Source organism: Danio rerio, chromosome 16 (assembly GCF_052040795.2).
Source record: "Danio rerio strain M-AB ecotype USA chromosome 16, GRCz13ab, whole genome shotgun sequence".
NCBI classification, from domain to species: domain Eukaryota; kingdom Metazoa; phylum Chordata; class Actinopteri; order Cypriniformes; family Danionidae; genus Danio; species Danio rerio.
Genome location: NC_141036.1, coordinates 4,923,304 through 4,933,606, shown reverse-complemented (window position 1 = coordinate 4,933,606; position 10,303 = coordinate 4,923,304). Strand labels below are relative to the sequence as shown.

The 10,303-nt window shown below is 36.5% G+C and overlaps 1 protein-coding gene across 2 annotated transcripts in view; it reads right to left on the bottom strand.

Annotated features, from left to right (window-relative positions):
* The window catches only part of lin28aa (lin-28 homolog Aa), a 39,531-nt gene that overhangs the window by 6,617 nt on the left and 22,611 nt on the right, over positions 1 to 10,303 (bottom strand). The window lies entirely within an intron of this gene.

The following is a 10,303-nucleotide window of genomic DNA, read 5'->3' as shown; positions in this document are numbered from 1 at the left end:
CGTGAGACGTCTGCTTTAGCCAATCACAACAGTCAGACGCGTTTACGTCCGCGCAGTTTGTGAGAATAAAAACTTTTGAATATTTTTCCAGACACATTTAGCTGCTAGAAGTTAGTCAGATCACGTTTATATGTTCTTCTTAATGCTAACTGTGTAAATAATCATCGATGAGATGCTTATGATAAGCCGTTGTTTGTTTACCTTCAAGCTTTGCGTGTGCCTGTGAAACAGCCTGTGAGCGCCTGCACACGCACATATTATGAACATCTCGACATGCGAAAGTGATCCTGCGAAAGTTGTTCACAATATTGATCATCCACAGAGTCTGTAATTTAGTCAAATGTTTACAAATACAAGCGCAGCCGTTTAAAGCTCATTTGTGGTGAATGATGTCAGAATTTACCGGTATTTTGGAATGGATGTGTGAATGCTCTTTTCTGGAAAATTTCCGTAACGTCCTCGCCTGTGTGAACAGCGCTTTTTTGAATATACCGGTAAAGTCGTTCCGGAAATTTTCCAGATATTTACCGGTATCACTGTGTGAAAGGGGCTATTGACAAGAACAATAGTTTGCTCTTGTGATCTTTAATTGAAATCTGAAAATGCACTTCCTGTTTGTTTAGATTACGTCTGTGTGAGGTATTGGGTGTGGCTAACATCTATAAACACGCCCCTCCAGCTGTCAGTTTTGACAACAACCCAAAATGATGAGCAGGAGGAGTCTGTTAGGTGGTAATAACTCTCCCCAAACCCTTTTCCTGATCTTTCTGAATGAAACGCCTACTTTGCTACATCCAATCAGCTCACAGTTGAGAAAAACAAGCCACGCCCATTGTTTTCTCATTTTGGGCTCTATTTTGACGATCCATGCGCAAAGTGCAAGCACTTGCAGAAGTCAGGAGATGCACAAATTAGTATTTTTAGTCATTAATACGAAAGTTTTCAACAAACAAGCACATGTTTTAAAGGGCACCTATTTACCCCTTTTTTAAGATTTAGGCCCAATTCCAATTCTACCCCTTAGCCCTTCCCCTTACCCCTACCCTTCGTTTTGTGCGTGCACGCCAAGGGGCGTATTTAAACGAAGATTTTTCAAGACCACACTTGAAACCAAGGGGCAAGAAAAATTTCCCAGAATACCTCAGCAACAGCTGCACCCGAAAGTAAGACACATGTCTTAAAATATTCTTAACCTTGTTCATGTTTTACCGTCATGCTTAAAAAAAAAAAAAAACGCTAAAATAAAAATAGATAAATTTTGCAATCTATAATCCCTCATAATAACTCCTGTACAGCAGTCCCACAACATTCAGACACTCGATGACACTGGAATACCCAGTCAGAAAAGTCTAGTGGCTGTCAATGAGCTTTTTACAGTGTCTACTATAATGTTCATGCTGTTTTTGGTGTGTTTACATTGATGAACATGGCCACTGTGTAAATGCACAGTACAGTTACGATCTCATTGCCACATTAGATCATTATGATAACATAATATATGCCTTCAGTGATCTCCTGAAGATAAATACCAACAAATAACACAACTGGAATCACTCCAGCAGCCGCCATCATCTGATCTCATATGAAGTAAGAAATCACGAGGACAAGATGATGTGTGCAGGTGCTGTAGTGCTGTCCCAATTCTTAAGGCTGATTTATACTTCTGCGTCAAACGCCGGCGTATGCTACAGTGCTGACGCATAGCCCTTCGCCGTGGCCGTCGGCGTCACTGACGTGCACCTCTCAAAAAATGTGACTACATTTTCGCAACGACGCGTTTCGCAAGCTCTGTGATTGGTCGGCTTGGTATCGCTGACGAGTCTAGAGCCGCGTGAATGGTGCGAGCCTGATGGAGCGATTGTTTACAAGTGTGAAGTCCCGTGAAGGAGCTCCGGATGGAAAGTTTTGTTTTGTGTTTACCTCATAGTTTAAGTTGTTGCACGTCCGCCGGTTCCTGCCTCAAAATGAGCGAGTTTGAGCCACTTGTACATCCCGGAAGTGTTCAGGAAAGCAAAACAGCAGCGGAGAAAAATTTGACACAGAGGAACATTTACACCTCACTGCCAACTAGCGTTTCGGAAGTGTTAATGCAGACCAACAGAGACAGCGCGCAGAAGTATAAATGCACAGCAACGCGCGTTGCATGCGCCGTGGGTCACGCCGGTCACTTGATGCAGAAGTATAAACCAGGCTTTAGGGGGAAATTTTGAAGCCCTTCCCCTTAACCCTCGGTTGTAAGGGCCAAGGGGAAGGGGTACAAAAATAGAATTGGGATTGGGCCTTAAGATGCCTTTTGTGTCTCCAGAATGTGTCTGTAACATTGCAGCTCAAAACACCCATCAGATTATTGATTATAGCTTTCAGAACAGTAGAATGTTCTGCTCTGAACACGCTGTAGCTGTTTTTGTGGCCTGTGCCTTAAATGCTAGTTCTCCCCACCCACCATTCCGAGTCTATTTGAGCGTATGTTCAATATTTGGTGATAATGACACCACTGCCTGCCTTTTCTGCCTCTTTTCGACCCACAGTGTTACTCAGTATGGATGTCGCATCAAACATTCAAACGTTACCACTCTGGTCACATTACGCCCCATTCACACGGGGCTTCAGCGTCAACGCTTGACTGAAGGCGTGTCTGAAGTTGGGGCTGAAGCGATCGTCATAAAGCGTCAGCCAATGAAATTCAGTCAGCAATAGGCCACTGGCTGAGCTGGTGTATTTGCATACAGCGATCTGATTGGCTGATGCTTCCGTTGGTGCTTGAAAAGTTGAGCTAGTCCCAACTTCTGCAGCGAGCAACGCTTCTGAAGCGGTGCCGACGGATCCACAATATAGTTCGGCAACGCCTGACGTCACCCATTCAAAGTGAATGGGAAGCGTTGACGCTTGAATGTGAATGCAGTGTGAATGGGGCGTTATTGTGGCTTTGAGGCTCCATGGGATTAAATTTACTGACCAGAGTTATTTAAAATGACACTTTATTACAACATATATTAATTATAAATATATTAATAATTTAATAAATATATTTAAAAATATCAAATTACATAAAATTATTAAAAGGACAAATTCTGGACCTTTTGGCCATGGGGAGTTCGTTCGAACAACCCAAACCCTACTGGCTATGGGCATGGACGTTGAACATTGAAGTTGGCCTGATTATTTACGCTTTTAAAATTCCTCAATCTTTCTTCCAACAACCTTTTAACATTGAAAAATTAAAAAAAGTGATCATTTATTAATGTTTTTGATAGTTTAAAGTGCTATATTGTCTAGTTTGGGGTGTATATTATGCTACTAACACCTTGTAATAAACTGCAGCACATTCTCTGTTATTTTACACACTTTTACTCATAATTTCTTATACAATAAATCCTTTCAACCCACTTGAATAACAATAAAAGTTAAACTGTAGTGTTGAATTTTCAACATCAAAAGCTAACAAAACAGCTCCCATAATGCAATTCACCACCGTAAACAAACAGTTGTGAATCACAAAACATGCAAACTGTTAATACACAGATATTGTTTACAGTGTACATTGATGAATTTCTGCCCAGGCTGTCAATTGTTTACACAAAATGATTTGGGGGCAGGTCGTGTGTGCAGATCCAGTGGCATATGGGTGTTGTTTTGGGCATTGATGTCCACTCAGCTGAGGTCATGTGGGTGACGGCAGGGCACAGGGGACATTTGGGGGACGTTAAAAGTGGTTTATAGGCACTGACCCGAGGCCTTCATCAGCACCGTGTGGGGTTTGGACGGACAGCAGGCGGTGCGTGCAGAAGGCAATGACGCCCTTTGTTTGGAAAAAAAGGCTGCAGCGGCAACCTATGAACTATGACCTCTCGCAGCCCAAACTCCCCACCCAGTCCCTAAACGCATGCGGTTTCCATGGTGATCCTGACCTCTGACCCCTCTCGGCCACCTTCATCTGTTATCAATTAAATAAACTGCAACGTTTTCTCCTCTACATCCTGAAATCGAAGCAGGGCTGAATGAAAAACACATATTTACTTTTAAGTGCTCTTAGTTTCTGGTGAGAATTGTATTGTAGTGTTGTTTACATTTAAAAAATAAAAAGATGATGTGAAGTTTATGAAATGTGGCCACAAATCCAGTGTGAACGGGTTTTTACTAAAGTCTACAGTAAATGCATCAAAACTGAAATTTTGATTATTAATGTGCATTTATAAGAACATAATATGAAAAAATTTATCTGTGATTTTCTCAGTATATCTCAGCCACATATTTACATATCTTAACAAACCATATATTTATTTATATATGATGTTTAGGAAATGTGGCCACAAATCCAGTGCGAATGGGTTTATTTTGAAATATAGCCATAAAATATTGAGTGATCTCTTTACTTTTATGCCAAAAATTTGTATATTATTAAGGAAATATAATATTTCTTAAAGTTATTTTGAACATTTTAACCGTAACTGCATCTTACCTTGATTTTAGATAATGTGCATTTCTGAGAACATAATTTGAACAAATTTACATCTGATTTTTTCAGTATATCTCGGTCACATATTCTCCTATCTTACCAAACCATACATTTATTTATTTATATGATCTGTTTATGAAATGTGACCACAAATCCAGTGTGAACGGGTATATTTTTGGAAATACCATAAAATATTGAGTGATCTCTTTACATTTATGCCAAAAATGATTAGATTATTAAGCAAATATCATATTTCTTCAAATTATTTAAGAAATTTGTACCATAATTGTATCAAAACTCATATTTAGATTAGTAATGTGCATTTTTGGGAACATAATTTGGACAAATTTACATGTGATTTTCTCAGTTTATCTTGGCCACATGTTCTCTTATGTTCTCTTGTCCAGTGTGGATGGGTCTATTTTTGGAAATAGCCGTAAAATATTACATGATCTCTTTATTTTCATGTCAAAAAAGATTAGATTAGTAAGTAAACATCATGTTTCTTTAAGTGATTTTTACTAAAGTCTATAGTAAATGCATCAAAACTGAAATTATTTTGATTATTAATGTGCATTTATAAGAACATCATTTGAACAAATTTACATGTGATTTTCTCAGTATATTTCGGCCACATGTTCTCTTATCATAACAAACCATATGTTTATTTATTTATATGATATGATGTTTATAAAATGTGGCCACAAATCCAGTGCGGATGGGTTTATTTTTGTAAACAGCTATAAAATATTGAGTGATCTCTTTACTTTTATGCCAAAAAGGATTAGATTAGTAAGTAAATATTACATTTCTTTAAGTTATTGTAAACATTTAAGCATAAATGCATCAAAACTCACATTTTGATTAGTAATGTGCATTTCTAAGAACAAAATTTAGACAAATTTAAATGCGATATTTCTCAGTAATTCGATTTTTTTTTTAGGTTATCTCGGCCACATATTCTCCTACCTAAACAAACCATACATTTATGTATGAAAGCTCCAGGGTCACATATTTAGGTTGCAGAAATTGTTTTATTTTTTTATTATTTATTTTTATCCTGTTGTTTTATTCTTATTATTATTCATTCATTCATTTTCTTTTCGGCTTAGTCCCTTTATTAATTCAGGGTCGCCACAGCGGAATGGACCGCCAACTTATCCAGCACGTTTTTACACAGTAGATGCCCTTCCAGCCGCAACCCATCTCTGGGAAACTATTATTATTAGGATTATTATTATTATTATTAGTTTTATTTTCATTTTATCTATGCATGTTTTGTGTATATATTTAGATATTTATTATTTCTATACTTATTTAGTGTATAATCATGTTTTCTTGATAATTTAATGTGATTTTTCATGGCACGTTATGTATATCTATATGTATCAGTATTATTTACAGTTATAGTCAGAATTATTCGCCCCGCTGTATATTTTTTCCCAATTTCTGTTTAATAAAAAGATTTTTTTCAACAAAACAGTTTTAATAACTCTTTTCTAATAACTGATTTATTTAATCTTTGCCATGATGACAGCACATAGAATTTGACAAGATATTATTCAAGACCTTCGCATTCAATTTAAAGGGAGTTTAAAGGCTTAACTAGGTTAATCAGGGTAATTAGGCAAGTTATTGTTTAATGATCGTTTGTTCTGTAGACAATCAAAACAAATATTGTTTAAGGGGGCTAATATTATTGAGCAAATGTTTGTTTTTCTTTTTATTAAAAACTGCTTTTATTCAAGCTAAAATAAAACAAATAAGACTTTCTACAGAAGAAAAAATCTTACAGAAATACTGTGAAAATTTCCTGAATCTGTTAAACATCATTTTGGAAATATAAAAAAACAAAACAAAGTTAAAAAAAAGGGCGGCGTATAATTCTGAACTCAACTGACCTCAAATAAAATACAGAAATACATTTTTAAATGATATACTATGTCCTCGTACGTGTGTCAAAAGGGAGTTGATTGCATTTAATAACTTTAATTTACATTTTCATCAAATTGTAACAACATGCAATCAAAAGGTCTCTGCGTTTAGCTCTATTCCTGTTTTAAACATACTAAATTGTACTTTTCCACAAGGATGTTTTGAGGAAAACAGTGAATGTAAATGCAGCCATTCTACTGAGCTAAATGAATAATCATGATGGACAGATGTGGCTCTTCTTAAAGTGGAAATGGGCTCCAGGGACGTATCGAACAGGCCTCACAAGACCTTTTGAGAACACAACTGTCAACACAGAGTCTTTCACAATAATCTGAATAGGCTGAGGCCTCTAACTTACGTATGCACCCAAGGTTTATTTTTGTACTATTTGGGTTTCGGAAACCGGCTCATTGATAGTATATGCCTTAGTTTTTGCGAAATACATTGCTCCGGGTACGTTTTGTTGGACATTTCAGATGATAAATCCACTAGAGGGTGCTGTCTGCATTTGTGCAAATCTGAAATATGCTACTTGCGTAAGATTTTGTTGCACATTTCAGATGACAACTCCACTAGAGGGCGGTGTGTACATTTCTGAGAATCAGAAAAAAACGTTACTTGGGTTATGTTTGTTGTATATATCAATGGCAAATCCACTAGAGGGCGCTGTTTACATTTATGTGAAAAAAAAAAAAAAACGTTACTTAGGTTATGTTTGTTGTGTATATCAATGGCGAATCCACTAGAAGGCGCTGTGTACATTTCTGCGATTCAGAAAAAAACGTTACTTGGGTTATGTTTGTTGTATATATCAATGGAAAATCCACTAGAGGGCGCTGTCTACATTTCTGCGAATAAAAAAACATTACTTAGGTTATGTTTGTTGTATATATTAGATGGCAAATCCACTATAGGGCGCTGTTTACATTTCTGCGATTCAGAAAAAAACGTTACTTAGGTTATGTTTGTTGTATATATCAATGGAAAATCCACTAGAGGGCGCTGTCTACATTTTTGGGAATAAAAAAACGTTACTTAGGTTATGTTTGTTGTATATATTAGATGGCAAATCCACTATAGGGCGCTGTTTACATTTCTGCGATTCAGAAAAAAACGTTACTTGGGTTATGTTTGTTGTATATTTTAGATGGCAAATCCATTATAGGGTGCTGTTTACATTTCTGCGATTCAGAAAAAAACGTTACTTGGGTTATGTTTGTTGTATATTTTAGATGGCAAATCCATTATAGGGTGCTGTTTACATTTCTGCGATTCAGAAAAAAACATTACTTGGGTTATGTTTGTTGTATATATCAGATGGCAAATCCACTAGAGGGCGCTGTGTACATTTCTGCGAATAAAAAAAAAACATTACTGGGGTTATGTTTGTTGTACATTTCACATGACAACTCCACTAAAGGATGCTGTCTACATTTGTGCGAATCTGAAATACACTAGTAGTATGCTTTGTTATACATTTCAGAGGACAAATCCATCAGAGGGCGCTGTGTACATCTTTGCAAATGTGAAATACATTAGGATAAATCCACAAAAGGGCTCTGTGTACATTTGTGTGAATCTGAAATACGCTAGTTAGGGTATGTTTGTACATTTCAGATGATAAATCCACTAGATGCTGCTGTCTACATTTTTTGCAAATCTGTAATATATTACTTAAGGTTCGTTTTGTTGTGCGTTTTAAATACACATCCTTCTTGTACATATTCATAAGAAGGCGGAGCTTGTCATACAGATGACCTAGCGAAAACACTGACCTAAACCATTCCTTAAACCAATAGTGTTTTTAAAAGCAAACGTAAGAGAAAAGAGCACTGCGATTGCATAGTTTTACCTTGATTTTACATTACTTTATCTCTTTTACGAAAGTGTGTTTCACCGGTTTTGGACCTGATTGATCCGCATCACAGTACATCATACAAAGTGAGCCACGAACAAACTGACCACGCCAGAAAATTTGTTCATATGGAGATAGATAGGTGACGCAAACATAATCAATTACAAATCATCGACACTGTTAAGCTTATTTATTGTATTTACTTTATGTGGTGCAACTTGGGCAACCTTATTGGTCGATAATATGATCCTGTAAATATCATTAGTGTGAAAAGGAACAAAAGGTATGTCAAACTGCCCTCTAGTGTTCATTTTACCAAGAAACTGTTGTCAAACGTATGTTGAAAAAGTGTTTTGCCGTTTTACAAAAATGTAGGCTAAAGCATTAGCAAATAGTGAAATCATTATTTATTAAGCATTAACTCTACATTAATAGAGATTAGTACGTAGTTTTGTTTTGCTGTACATTTCAGAAGACAACTCAACTAGAGGGCGCTGTCTACATTCTGCAAAACTGAAATCCAGTCCTAAGGATATGTTTGTTGTACATTTCAGGTGACAAATCCACTAGAGGGTGCTGTTGACATTTTTGCAAATCTGAAATATATTACTTAAGGTTTGTTTTCCTGTGCATTTGATACACATCTTTCTTGTAAATATTCATGAGAAGGCGGAGCTTGTCATACAGACGACCTAGCGAAAACACTGACCTAAACCATTCCTTAAACCAATAGTGTTTTTAAAAACAAACGTAAGAGAAAAGAGCACTGCGATTGCATAGTTTTACCTTGATTTTACATTGCTTTATCGCTTTTACGGAAGTGTGTTTCACCGGATTTGGACCTGATCACAGTACATCATACAAAGTGAGCTACGAACAAACTGACCACGCCAGAAAATTTGTTCATATGGAGATAGATAGGTGACGCAAACATAATCAATTAGAAAATTTCCTGAATCTGTTAAACATCATTTTGGAAATATAAAAAAACAAAACAAAGTTAAAAAAAAGGGCGGCGTATAATTCTGAACTCAACTGACCTCAAATAAAATACAGAAATACATTTTTAAATGATATACTATGTCCTCGTACGTGTGTCAAAAGGGAGTTGATTGCATTTAATAACTTTAATTTACATTTTCATCAAATTGTAACAACATGCAATCAAAAGGTCTCTGCGTTTAGCTCTATTCCTGTTTTAAACATACTAAATTGTACTTTTCCACAAGGATGTTTTGAGGAAAACAGTGAATGTAAATGCAGCCATTCTACTGAGCTAAATGAATAATCATGATGGACAGATGTGGCTCTTCTTAAAGTGGAAATGGGCTCCAGGGACGTATCGAACAGGCCTCACAAGACCTTTTGAGAACACAACTGTGAACACAGAGTCTTTCACAATAATCTGAATAGGCTGAGGCCTCTAACTTACGTATGCACCCAAGGTTTATTTTTGTACTATTTGGGTTTCGGAAACCGGCTCATTGATAGTATATGCCTTAGTTTTGCGAAATACATTGCTCCGGGTACGTTTTGTTGGACATTTCAGATGATAAATCCACTAGAGGGTGCTGTCTGCATTTGTGCAAATCTGAAATATGTTACTTGCGTAAGATTTTGTTGTACATTTCAGATGACAACTCCACTAGAGGGCGGTGTGTACATTTCTGAGAATCAGAAAAAAACGTTACTTGGGTTATGTTTGTTGTATATATCAATGGCAAATCCACTAGAGGGCGCAGTGTACATTTCTGCGATTCAGAAAAAAACGTTACTTAGGTTATGTTTGTTGTATATATTAATGGCAACTCCACTAGAGGGCGCTGTGTACATTTCTGTGATTCAGAAAAAAAACGTTACTTAGGTTATGTTTGTTGTATATATCAATGGAAAATCCACTAGAGGGCGCTGTTTACAGTTTTGCGAATAAAAAAAACGTTACTTAGGTTATGTTTGTTGTATATATTAATGGCAACTCCACTAGAGGGCGCTGTGCACATTTCTGCGATTTAGAAAAAAACGTTACTTAGGTTATGTTTGTTGTATATATCAATGGC